The sequence below is a fragment of the Mesoplodon mirus genome (assembly GCF_964341445.2).
Source record: "Mesoplodon mirus genome assembly, contig: SUPER_3_unloc_10, whole genome shotgun sequence".
Lineage (NCBI taxonomy): Eukaryota > Metazoa > Chordata > Mammalia > Artiodactyla > Ziphiidae > Mesoplodon > Mesoplodon mirus.
In genome coordinates, this window is record NW_028295606.1 from 120,830 (window position 1) to 134,511 (window position 13,682).

Below are 13,682 nucleotides of genomic sequence, written 5' to 3' on the forward strand. Positions count from 1 at the left end.
CCCATGGTGACAATACCCAGCGTGTCCTGTCCATGGTGACAGTGATCATGGTGACACTTCTCATGAGGACAGTGCCATAAGTGACAGTGCTCATTGTGGCAGTGCTCATGGTGACCGTGCTCATGGTGACAGTGCCCATGGTGACAGTGCCTATGGTGATAGATATCATGGTGGCCGTGCCCAGGGTGACATTGCACACGCTGACAAAGCCCATGGTGATACTTCCCATTGTGACAGTGCCCACGGTGGCAGAGCCCAGGGTGACAGTGCCCAAGATCACAGTGCCCATGGTGAGAGTGCTAACGGTGACTCTGCCCATGGTGACAGCACCCAGTGTGACAATGCCCATTGTGACAGTGCTCACGGTGACCATGCCGATGGTGATAGTGCCAATAGTGAGAGTGCTCACGGTGACAATGCCCATGGAGACACTGCCCATGGTGATAGTGCTCATCATGACAACCCCTTGGAGGCAGTGGCAATGGTGAGAGTCCCCGTGGTAAGAGTTCTCATGGTGAATGTGATCCTGTTGAAATTGCTCATGGTGACAGTGCTCAAGGTGATAGTCTCCATGTTGACAGTGCCCATGGTGACTGTTCTCACGGTGACAGTGCCTATGGTGATTATGCTCTTAGTGACAGTGCTCATGGTGACAGTGCCCATCGTGACAGTGACCACGGTGACTGTTCTCACCGTGGTAGTACCCATGGTGACAGTGTTCATGATGACAGTCCGCATTAAGGCTGTGCCCGTGGTGACAGTGCTCATGGTGATAGTTCTCACGGTGATAGTACGCACGTTGACAGTGCCAAAGGTGACAATACCCAGGTGATAGTAATCATGGTGAAAGTGCCCATGGTGGCAGTTCTCATACTGACAGTTCTGGTGACAGTGCTCATGGTGGCAGTGCTCGTGGTGACAGTGCTCTTGGTGACAGTGCTCATGGTGGCAGTGCCCATGGTGAGACTACCGATGGTGACCCTGCCCATGGTGACAGTGCACATGGTCATGGTGCATCTGGTGGCAGTGCAAAATAGTGAGAGTGCCCATGATGATATTGCTCATGGTGATAGTGCCCATGGTGAGAGGGCCCATGGTTCCAGTGCTCATGGTGACAGTGCCCATTGTGACAGTGCCCCTGGTGACAGTGCACACCGTGAGAGTGCCCATGGTGTCTGTGCCCATGGTGACAGTACTTATCATGAGAGTGTTCACGGTAGCAGTGTTCATGGTAATAGTGCTCACGGAGACATTGCCCACAATGAGAGTGCCCATGGTGAGAATACTGACTGTGACAGTGCCCATGATGACTTTTCTCTCTGCGACAGTGCCCATGGGGACAGTTAGCACGGTGAGATTTCTCACAGTGATAGTGCACATTGTTTCAGTGCTAATAGTGAAAAGACCCACGGCGCCATTGCCCATCATGGCATTGCTCATGGTGATAGTTCTCACGGTGACAGTGCCCATGGTGATATTACCCATGGTGACAGTACTCAGTGATCAAGTGCTCATGGTGACAGTGCCTAAGGTGATAGTGTACACGGTGGCAGTGCAAAATGGTGACAGTGTCCATGGGGACATTGCTTAATGTGATAGACCTTGTGGTGACATTGCGCATGGTGACATAGCCCACCATGACAGTGCTCTTGTTGACAGTGCTCATGGAGATAGTGCCAATGTTAGAAGTGCCCATCGAGAAAGTGCCCATGGTGACAGTTCTTATGATGAGAGTGGTCAGAGTGGCAGTGCTCATGGTGAAAGGGCCCATGGTGACAGAGCACACGGTGACAGTGTCCATAGTTATAGTGTCCATGGTGACAGTACTAACAGTGAAATTATCCATGGGGACACTGTCCATGGTGAAAGTGCCCATAGTCACAACACTCACGGTGATAGTGCTCACGGTGAGAGTGGCCATGGTGACAGTGACCACGGTGACAGTACTAATGGTGATACTGCCCATGATGACAGTGCTCATGGTGACAGTCCACATTGTGCCAGTGCCCATGGTGACAGTGCTCATGGTGACAGTGCCCAAAGTCACAATACCCATGGTGACAGTGCCCAGGCTGACAGTTCTCAAGGTGATAGTGCCCATGGTGACAGTGCACATGGTGATACAGAGAATGGGGACAGTGCTTATGGTGACAGTGGTCATGGTTGCAGTACCAATGGTGATAGTGCTGAAACTGACAGTGCCCTTGGGGATAGTGCCCATGGTGAGTGTGCTCGTGTTAATAGTGCCCATGGTGGCAGTTCCCATTGTGAAAGTGCTCATGATGACAGTGCCCATGTTGGTAGTTCCCATGGTGACAGTGCTCATGGTGATAGTGACCATGTTAACAGTGCACATGGTGGCTGTGCCCTTGGTGACAGTGCCCATGATGACAGTATTCATAGTGACGGTGCTCACGGTGATAGTGCCCATGGTGACAGTGCACATGGTGGTAGTGCACATGGTGGCAGTGAAAAATGGTGACAGTTCCCATGCTGACAGTTCTCATTGTGACAATGCACACGGTCACAACCGATGCTGACACTGCTCATGGTAGCTGTACCCGTGGTGACAGTGCTCATGGTGATAGTGCCCATGTTAACAGTGCCCATGGTGACACTGCCCATGGTGACAATTCCCATGATGACAGTGCCCATGGAGTCAGTGCCCACGGAGCCATTGCCTATGGTAACAGTGCTCACAGTGACAGTACCCATGGTAACAGTGACCACGGTGAGAGTGCTCATGGTAATAGTGTCTATGGTGACAGATCACACTGTGACAGTCCGCATTGTGCCAGTACCAATAGTGACAGTGCCCATGGTGACATTGACCACGGTGAGAGTGCTCACGGTGCTAGTGCTCACAGTAATAGTGCTCATGGCGACAGAGCCGACAGTGACGGTGCTCACGGTGACAGTGCCTATGGTGATAGTGCCCATGGTGAGAGTCTGCCCATTGATAGTGCCCATGGTGGCAGTTCCCATTGTGAAAGTGCTCATGATGACATTGCCCATGTTGGTAGTTCCCATGGTGACAGTGCTCACGGTGATAGTGACCTTGGTAACTGTGCACATGGTGGCCGTGCCCTTGGTGACAGTGCCAATGATGACAGTACTCATGGTGACAGTTCTCATGGTAATAGTTCCCATGGGGACAAGGCACAGGGTGGCAGTGAAAAATGGTGAAAGTGCCCATGTTGACAGTTCTCATGGTGACAGTGCACACGGTGACAACCCATGCAGACAGTACTCACGGTGACAGTTCTCATGGTTGCAGTACCCATGGGGACAGTGCTCACAGTGATACTGTCCATGGTGGCAGTGCGCATGGTGACAGTGCCCATGGTGACACTGCCCATGATGACAGTGCCCATGGTGAAAGTTCCCACGGCGCCATTGCCTATGGTGACAGTGCTCATGGTAACAGTGCCCATGGTGACAGTGACCATGGTGAGAGTGCTCACACTGAGAGTGCCCATGGTGACAGGGCTCATGGTGCCAGTCCGCATTGTGCCAGTACCCATGGCGACAGTGGTCCTGGTGACACTGACCACAGTGACAGTGCTCACTGTGATAGAGCTCACGGTATTAGTGCTCATGGTGACAGTGCAAATGGTGACAATACCCATGGTGACAGTACTCATGTTGAAAATACCCATGGTGGCCGTTCTCATGGTGACAGTGCTCATAATAGCAGTGCCCAAGGTGGCAGTCCTCGTGGTGACAGTGCTAATGGTGACCGTGCTCTTGGTGGCAGTTCCCATGGGGACAGTACCGATGGTGACCCTGTGCATTGTTACAGTGCCCATGGTAACCGTGCTCACGGTGGTAGTGCACATCGTGACAGTGCCCATGGTGGTAGTTCACCTGGTGACAGTGCTAAATAGTGACAGTGCACATGCTGACAGTGCTCACGGTGATAGTGCCCATGGTGACAGTGCCCACGGTGATAATGGGTATTATTACAGTGTTCATCGTGACAGAGCCCAAGGTGGCAGTGGCCCTGGTGACAGTGCCCACAATGACAGTGCCCATGGTAACAGTGCCGACAGTGACACTGCCCACGGTGACACTTCTCACAGTGAATGTGCCCATCGGGACAGTTACCATGATGAGATTTCTCACGGTGATAGTGCCCGTTGTGACAGTGCTCACAGTGACAATGCCCATGGTGCCAGTGCCCATAGAGACATTCCGCACGGTCCCATTTCTCACGGTGAAAGTGCCTATGGTGACACTGCACCTGGTGGCAGTGCAAAATGGTGACAGTGCCCATGGTGATATTGCTCATGGTGACATTGCTTACGGTGATAGTGTGTATGGTGAAACTGCACACAGTGACATTGCTCATGGTGACAGTGTTCACGGCGTTAGTTCCTATCGTGAATGTAACCATGGGGACAGTGCCCATTGTCACAATTCTCATGGTGTAGTGCTCACGGTGACAGTGCCCATGGTGACAATACACAGGGTGATATTATTCATGGTGACATTGCTCATGGTGAGAGTGCCCATGTTCACAACTGTCACGGTGATTGTTCCCATGGTGACAATACCCAGGGTAACAGAGCTGATGGTAAAAGTGTTCACGGTGACAGTGCCCATGGTGACAGTACCTAAGGTGACAATTCCCATGGTGAGACTGCTCATAGACAGTGCCCATGGTGACAATACCCAGCGTGTCCTGTCCATGGTGACAGTGATCATGGTGACACTTCTCATGAGGACAGTGCCATAAGTGACAGTGCTCATTGTGGCAGTGCTCATGGTGACCGTGCTCATGGTGACAGTGCCCATGGTGACAGTGCCTATGGTGATAGATATCATGGTGGCCGTGCCCAGGGTGACATTGCACACGCTGACAAAGCCCATGGTGATACTTCCCATTGTGACAGTGCCCACGGTGGCAGAGCCCATGGTGACAGTGCCCAAGATCACAGTGCCCATGGTGAGAGTGCTAACGGTGACTCTGCCCATGGTGACAGCACCCAGTGTGACAATGCCCATTGTGACAGTGCTCACGGTGACCATGCCGATGGTGATAGTGCCAATAGTGAGAGTGCTCACGGTGACAATGCCCATGGAGACACTGCCCATGGTGATAGTGCTCATCATGACAACCCCTTGGAGGCAGTGGCAATGGTGAGAGTCCCCGTGGTGAGAGTTCTCACGGTGAATGTGATCCTGTTGAAATTGCTCATGGTGACAGTGCTCAAGGTGATAGTCTCCATGTTGACAGTGCCCATGGTGACTGTTCTCACGGTGACAGTGCCTATGGTGATTATGCTCTTAGTGACAGTGCTCATGGTGACAGTGCCCATCGTGACAGTGACCACGGTGACTGTTCTCACCGTGGTAGTACCCATGGTGACAGTGTTCATGATGACAGTCCGCATTAAGGCTGTGCCCGTGGTGACAGTGCTCATGGTGATAGTTCTCACGGTGATAGTATGCACGTTGACAGTGCCAAAGGTGACAATACCCAGGTGATAGTAATCATGGTGAAAGTGCCCATGGTGGCACTTCTCATACTGACAGTTCTGGTGACAGTGCTCATGGTGGCAGTGCTCGTGGTGACAGTGCTCTTGGTGACAGTGCTCATGGTGGCAGTGCCCATGGTGAGACTACCGATGGTGACCCTGCCCATGGTGACAGTGCACATGGTCATGGTGCATCTGGTGGCAGTGCAAAATAGTGAGAGTGCCCATGATGATATTGCTCATGGTGATAGTGCCCATGGTGAGAGGGCCCATGGTTCCAGTGCTCATGGTGACAGTGCCCATTGTGACAGTGCCCCTGGTGACAGTGCACACCGTGAGAGTGCCCATGGTGTCTGTGCCCATGGTGACAGTACTTATCATGAGAGTGTTCACGGTAGCAGTGTTCATGGTAATAGTGCTCACGGAGACATTGCCCACAATGAGAGTGCCCATGGTGAGAATACTGACTGTGACAGTGCCCATGATGACTTTTCTCTCTGCGACAGTGCCCATGGGGACAGTTAGCACGGTGAGATTTCTCACAGTGATAGTGCACATTGTTTCAGTGCTAATAGTGAAAAGACCCACGGCGCCATTGCCCATCATGGCATTGCTCATGGTGATAGTTCTCACGGTGACAGTGCCCATGGTGATATTACCCATGGTGACAGTACTCAGTGATCAAGTGCTCATGGTGACAGTGCCTAAGGTGATAGTGTACACGGTGGCAGTGCAAAATGGTGACAGTGTCCATGGGGACATTGCTTAATGTGATAGACCTTGTGGTGACATTGCGCATGGTGACATAGCCCACCATGACAGTGCTCTTGTTGACAGTGCTCATGGAGATAGTGCCAATGTTAGAAGTGCCCATCGAGAAAGTGCCTATGGTGACAGTTCTTATGATGAGAGTGGTCAGAGTGGCAGTGCTCATGGTGAAAGGGCCCATGGTGACAGAGCCCACGGTGACAGTGTCCATAGTTATAGTGTCCATGGTGACAGTACTAACAGTGAAATTGTCCATGGGGACACTGTCCATGGTGAAAGTGCCCATAGTCACAACACTCACGGTGATAGTGCTCACGGTGAGAGTGGCCATGGTGACAGTGACCACGGTGACAGTACTAATGGTGATACTGCCCATGATGACAGTGCTCATGGTGACAGTCCACATTGTGCCAGTGCCCATGGTGACAGTGCTCATGGTGACAGTGCCCAAAGTCACAATACCCATGGTGACAGTGCCCAGGCTGACAGTTCTCAAGGTGATAGTGCCCATGGTGACAGTGCACATGGTGATACAGAGAATGGGGACAGTGCTTATGGTGACAGTGGTCATGGTTGCAGTACCCATGGTGATAGTGCTGAAACTGACAGTGCCCTTGGGGATAGTGCCCATGGTGAGTGTGCTCGTGTTAATAGTGCCCATGGTGGCAGTTCCCATTGTGAAAGTGCTCATGATGACAGTGCCCATGTTGGTAGTTCCCATGGTGACAGTGCTCATGGTGATAGTGACCATGTTAACAGTGCACATGGTGGCTGTGCCCTTGGTGACAGTGCCCATGATGACAGTATTCATAGTGACGGTGCTCACGGTGATAGTGCCCATGGTGACAGTGCACATGGTGGTAGTGCACATGGTGGCAGTGAAAAATGGTGACAGTTCCCATGCTGACAGTTCTCATTGTGACAATGCACACGGTCACAACCGATGCTGACACTGCTCATGGTAGCTGTACCCGTGGTGACAGTGCTCATGGTGATAGAGCCCATGTTAACAGTGCCCATGGTGACACTGCCCATGGTGACAATTCCCATGATGACAGTGCCCATGGAGTCAGTGCCCACGGAGCCATTGCCTATGGTAACAGTGCTCACAGTGACAGTACCCATGGTAACAGTGACCACGGTGAGAGTGCTCATGGTAATAGTGTCTATGGTGACAGATCACACTGTGACAGTCCACATTGTGCCAGTACCAATAGTGACAGTGCCCATGGTGACATTGACCACGGTGAGAGTGCTCACGGTGCTAGTGCTCACAGTAATAGTGCTCATGGCGACAGAGCCGACAGTGATGGTGCTCACGGTGACAGTGCCTATGGTGATAGTGCCCATGGTGAGAGTCTGCCCATTGATAGTGCCCATGGTGGCAGTTCCCATTGTGAAAGTGCTCATGATGACATTGCCCATGTTGGTAGTTCCCATGGTGACAGTGCTCACGGTGATAGTGACCTTGGTAACTGTGCACATGGTGGCCGTGCCCTTGGTGACAGTGCCAATGATGACAGTACTCATGGTGACAGTTCTCATGGTAATAGTTCCCATGGGGACAAGGCACAGGGTGGCAGTGAAAAATGGTGAAAGTGCCCATGTTGACAGTTCTCATGGTGACAGTGCACACGGTGACAACCCATGCAGACAGTACTCACGGTGACAGTTCTCATGGTTGCAGTACCCATGGGGACAGTGCTCACAGTGATACTGTCCATGGTGGCAGTGCGCATGGTGACAGTGCCCATGGTGACACTGCCCATGATGACAGTGCCCATGGTGAAAGTTCCCACGGCGCCATTGCCTATGGTGACAGTGCTCATGGTAACAGTGCCCATGGTGACAGTGACCATGGTGAGAGTGCTCACACTGAGAGTGCCCATGGTGACAGGGCTCATGGTGCCAGTCCGCATTGTGCCAGTACCCATGGCGACAGTGGTCCTGGTGACACTGACCACAGTGACAGTGCTCACTGTGATAGAGCTCACGGTATTAGTGCTCATGGTGACAGTGCAAATGGTGACAATACCCATGGTGACAGTACTCATGTTGAAAATACCCATGGTGGCCGTTCTCATGGTGACAGTGCTCATAATAGCAGTGCCCAAGGTGGCAGTCCTCGTGGTGACAGTGCTAATGGTGACCGTGCTCTTGGTGGCAGTTCCCATGGGGACAGTACCGATGGTGACCCTGTGCATTGTTACAGTGCCCATGGTAACCGTGCTCACGGTGGTAGTGCACATCGTGACAGTGCCCATGGTGGTAGTTCACCTGGTGACAGTGCTAAATAGTGACAGTGCACATGCTGACAGTGCTCACGGTGATAGTGCCCATGGTGACAGTGCCCACGGTGATAATGGGTATTATTACAGTGTTCATCGTGACAGAGCCCAAGGTGGCAGTGGCCATGGTGACAGTGCCCACAATGACAGTGCCCATGGTAACAGTGCCGACAGTGACACTGCCCACGGTGACACTTCTCACAGTGAATGTGCCCATGGGGACAGTTACCATGATGAGATTTCTCACGGTGATAGTGCCCGTTGTGACAGTGCTCACAGTGACAATGCCCATGGTGCCAGTGCCCATAGAGACATTCCGCACGGTCCCATTTCTCACGGTGAAAGTGCCTATGGTGACACTGCACCTGGTGGCAGTGCAAAATGGTGACAGTGCCCATGGTGACATTGCTCATAGTGACTTTGCTTACAGTGATAGTCCTTACGGTGACAGTGTGCATGGTGACACTGCACACAGTTGCAGTGTTTATGGTGACAGTGTTCACGGTGATACTTTCCATGGTGATAGTGCCCATGGTGACACTGCATATGGTGGCAGTGATAAATGGTGACAGTGCCCCTGTTGACAGTTCTCATGGTGACAGTGCACATGGTGACAACCCGTGCAGACTGTTCTCATGGTGACAGTACTCACGGTGACAGTTCTCATGTTTGCAGTATCCATGGTGACAGTGCTCACAGTGATAGTGCCCATGGTGAGAGTGCCCATGATGACAGGTCCCATGGTGCCATTGCCTATGGTGACAGTGCTCATGGTAACAGTGCCCAAGGTGACAGTGACCATGGTGAGAGTGCTCACACTGATGGTGCGCATGGTGACAGTGCTCATGGTGCCTCTCTACATTGTGCCAGTACCCATGGCGACAGTGCTCATGGTGACAGTGACCACAGTGAGAGTGCTCATGGTGATAGTGCTCACGGTAATAGTGCTCATGGTGACAGTGCAAATGGTGACAATACCATGGTGACAGTACTCATGTTGAAAATACCCATGGTGGCAGTTCTCATAGCAACAGATCTCATGGTGACAGTGCTCATAATAGCAGTGCACCGGTGCCAGGTCTCGTGGTGACAGTGCTAATGGTGACATTGCTCTTGGTGGCAGATCCCATCGGGACAATACTGATGGTGACGCTGTGCATTGTTACAGTGCCCATGGTAACCGTGCTCACGGTGGTAGTGCACATCGTGACAGTGCCCATGGGGGTAGTTCACCTGGTGACAGTGCTAAATAGTGACAGTGCACATGCTGACAGTGCTCACGGTGATAGTGCCCATGGTGACAGTGCACACGGTGATAATGGGCATTGTTACAGAGTTCATGGTGACAGCACACGGTGGCAGTGGCCATGGAGACAGTGCCCACAATGACAGTGCCCATGGTGACAGTGCCGACAGTGACAGTGCCCATGGTGACACTTCTCACGGTGACAGTGCCCATGGGGACAGTTAGCATGGTGAGATTTCTCACGGTGACAGTGCCCGTTGTGACAGTGCTCACAGTGACAATGCCCATGGTGCCAGTGCCCATAGAGTCATTCCGCACGGTCACATTTCTCACAGTGAAAGTGCCTATGGTGATATTAACCATGGTGACACTGCACATGGTGGCAGAGCAAAATGGTGACAGTGCCCATGGTGACATTGCTCATGGTGACTTTGCTTATGGTGATAGTCCTTACAGTGACAGTGCGCATGGTGACACTGCACACAGTGACAGTGTTCATGGTGACAGTGTTCACGGTGATAGTTCCCATGGTGAGATTGTCCATGGTAACAGTGCCCATAGTCACAATTCTCATGGTGTAGTGCTCACAGTGACAGTGCCCATGGTGTCATGCCCATGGTGACAGTGCTCATGGTGACAGTGCTCATGTTGGCAGTGCCATAAATAACAGTGCTCATTGTGGCAGTGCTCATGGTGTCCGTGCTCATGGTGACAGTGCCCATGTTTACAGTGGTTATGGTGATAGATGTCACGGTGTCAGTGCCCACGGGGACAGTGCCAAGGCTGACAAAGCCCAGGGTGATACTTCCCATTGGGACAGTGCCCACGGTGACAGTGCCCATGGTGACAGCACCCAGTGTGACAAGGCTCATGGTGACAGTGCTCACGGTGACGGTGCCCATGGTGACAGTGCCGATGGTGAGAGTGCCATTAGTGACAGTGCTCATGGTGAAACTGCCCATGGAGACATCGCCCATGGTGATAGTGCTAATGGTGACAACCCCACAGTGACAGTGCCAATGTTGATAGTCCCCGTGGTGACAGGTCTTACATTGAATGTGACCATGGTGTCTGTGCTCATGGAGACAGTGCTCAAGGTTATAGTCTCCATGTTGACAGTGCCGATGGTGACAATTCTCACGGTGACAGGGCCTATGGTGAAAATTCTCATAGTGACAGTGTTCACGGTGACAGTGCCCATGGTGCTATTACCCATGGTGACAGTTCTCATAGTGAAACTGCCCATGGTGACACTGCACATGGTGGCAGTGCAAAATGGTGACAGTGCCCATGGTGATATTGCTCATGGTGACATTGCTTACGGTGATAGTGTGTATGGTGAAACTGCACACAGTGTCATTGCTCATGGTGACAGTGTTCACGGCGTTAGTTCCTATCGTGAATGTAACCATGGGGACAGTGCCCATTGTCACAATTCTCATGGTGTAGTGCTCACGGTGACAGTGCCCATGGTGACAATACACAGGGTGACATTATTCATGGTGACGTTGCTCATGGTGAGAGTGCCCATTGTTCACAACTGTCACGGTGATAGTTCCCATGGTGACAATACCCAGGGTAACAGAGCTGATGGTAAAAGTGTTCACGGTGACAGTGCCCATGGTGACAGTACCTAAGGTGACAATTCCCATGGTGAGACTGCTCATAGACAGTGCCCATGGTGACAATACCCAGCGTGTCCTGTCCATGGTGACAGTGATCATGGTGACACTTCTCATGAGGACAGTGCCATAAGTGACAGTGCTCATTGTGGCAGTGCTCATGGTGACCGTGCTCATGGTGACAGTGCCCATGGTGACAGTGCCTATGGTGATAGATATCATGGTGGCCGTGCCCAGGGTGACATTGCACACGCTGACAAAGCCCATGGTGATACTTCCCATTGTGACAGTGCCCACGGTGGCAGAGCCCAGGGTGACAGTGCCCAAGATCACAGTGCCCATGGTGAGAGTGCTAACGGTGACTCTGCCCATGGTGACAGCACCCAGTGTGACAATGCCCATTGTGACAGTGCTCACGGTGACCATGCCGATGGTGATAGTGCCAATAGTGAGAGTGCTCACGGTGACAATGCCCATGGAGACACTGCCCATGGTGATAGTGCTCATCATGACAACCCCTTGGAGGCAGTGGCAATGGTGAGAGTCCCCGTGGTGAGAGTTCTCACGGTGAATGTGATCCTGTTGAAATTGCTCATGGTGACAGTGCTCAAGGTGATAGTCTCCATGTTGACAGTGCCCATGGTGACTGTTCTCACGGTGACAGTGCCTATGGTGATTATGCTCTTAGTGACAGTGCTCATGGTGACAGTGCCCATCGTGACAGTGACCACGGTGACTGTTCTCACCGTGGTAGTACCCATGGTGACAGTGTTCATGATGACAGTCCGCATTAAGGCTGTGCCCGTGGTGACAGTGCTCATGGTGATAGTTCTCACGGTGATAGTACGCACGTTGACAGTGCCAAAGGTGACAATACCCAGGTGATAGTAATCATGGTGAAAGTGCCCATGGTGGCACTTCTCATACTGACAGTTCTGGTGACAGTGCTCATGGTGGCAGTGCTCGTGGTGACAGTGCTCTTGGTGACAGTGCTCATGGTGGCAGTGCCCATGGTGAGACTACCGATGGTGACCCTGCCCATGGTGACAGTGCACATGGTCATGGTGCATCTGGTGGCAGTGCAAAATAGTGAGAGTGCCCATGATGATATTGCTCATGGTGATAGTGCCCATGGTGAGAGGGCCCATGGTTCCAGTGCTCATGGTGACAGTGCCCATTGTGACAGTGCCCCTGGTGACAGTGCACACCGTGAGAGTGCCCATGGTGTCTGTGCCCATGGTGACAGTACTTATCATGAGAGTGTTCACGGTAGCAGTGTTCATGGTAATAGTGCTCACGGAGACATTGCCCACAATGAGAGTGCCCATGGTGAGAATACTGACTGTGACAGTGCCCATGATGACTTTTCTCTCTGCAACAGTGCCCATGGGGACAGTTAGCACGGTGAGATTTCTCACAGTGATAGTGCACATTGTTTCAGTGCTAATAGTGAAAAGACCCACGGCGCCATTGCCCATCATGGCATTGCTCATGGTGATAGTTCTCACGGTGACAGTGCCCATGGTGATATTACCCATGGTGACAGTACTCAGTGATCAAGTGCTCATGGTGACAGTGCCTAAGGTGATAGTGCACACGGTGGCAGTGCAAAATGGTGACAGTGCCCATGGGGACATTGCTTAATGTGATAGACCTTGTGGTGACATTGCGCATGGTGACATAGCCCACCATGACAGTGCTCTTGTTGACAGTGCTCATGGAGATAGTGCCAATGTTAGAAGTGCCCATCGAGAAAGTGCCCATGGTGACAGTTCTTATGATGAGAGTGGTCAGAGTGGCAGTGCTCATGGTGAAAGGGCCCATGGTGACAGAGCCCACGGTGACAGTGTCCATAGTTATAGTGTCCATGGTGACAGTACTAACAGTGAAATTGTCCATGGGGACACTGTCCATTGTGAAAGTGCCCATAGTCACAACACTCACGGTGATAGTGCTCACGGTGAGAGTGGCCATGGTGACAGTGACCACGGTGACAGTACTAATGGTGATACTGCCCATGATGACAGTGCTCATGGTGATAGTCCACATTGTGCCAGTGCCCATGGTGACAGTGCTCATGGTGACAGTGCCCAAAGTCACAATACCCATGGTGACAGTGCCCAGGCTGACAGTTCTCAAGGTGATAGTGCCCATGGTGACAGTGCACATGGTGATACAGAGAATGGGGACAGTGCTTATGGTGACAGTGGTCATGGTTGCAGTACCCATGGTGATAGTGCTGAAACTGACAGTGCCCTTGGGGATAGTGCCCATGGTG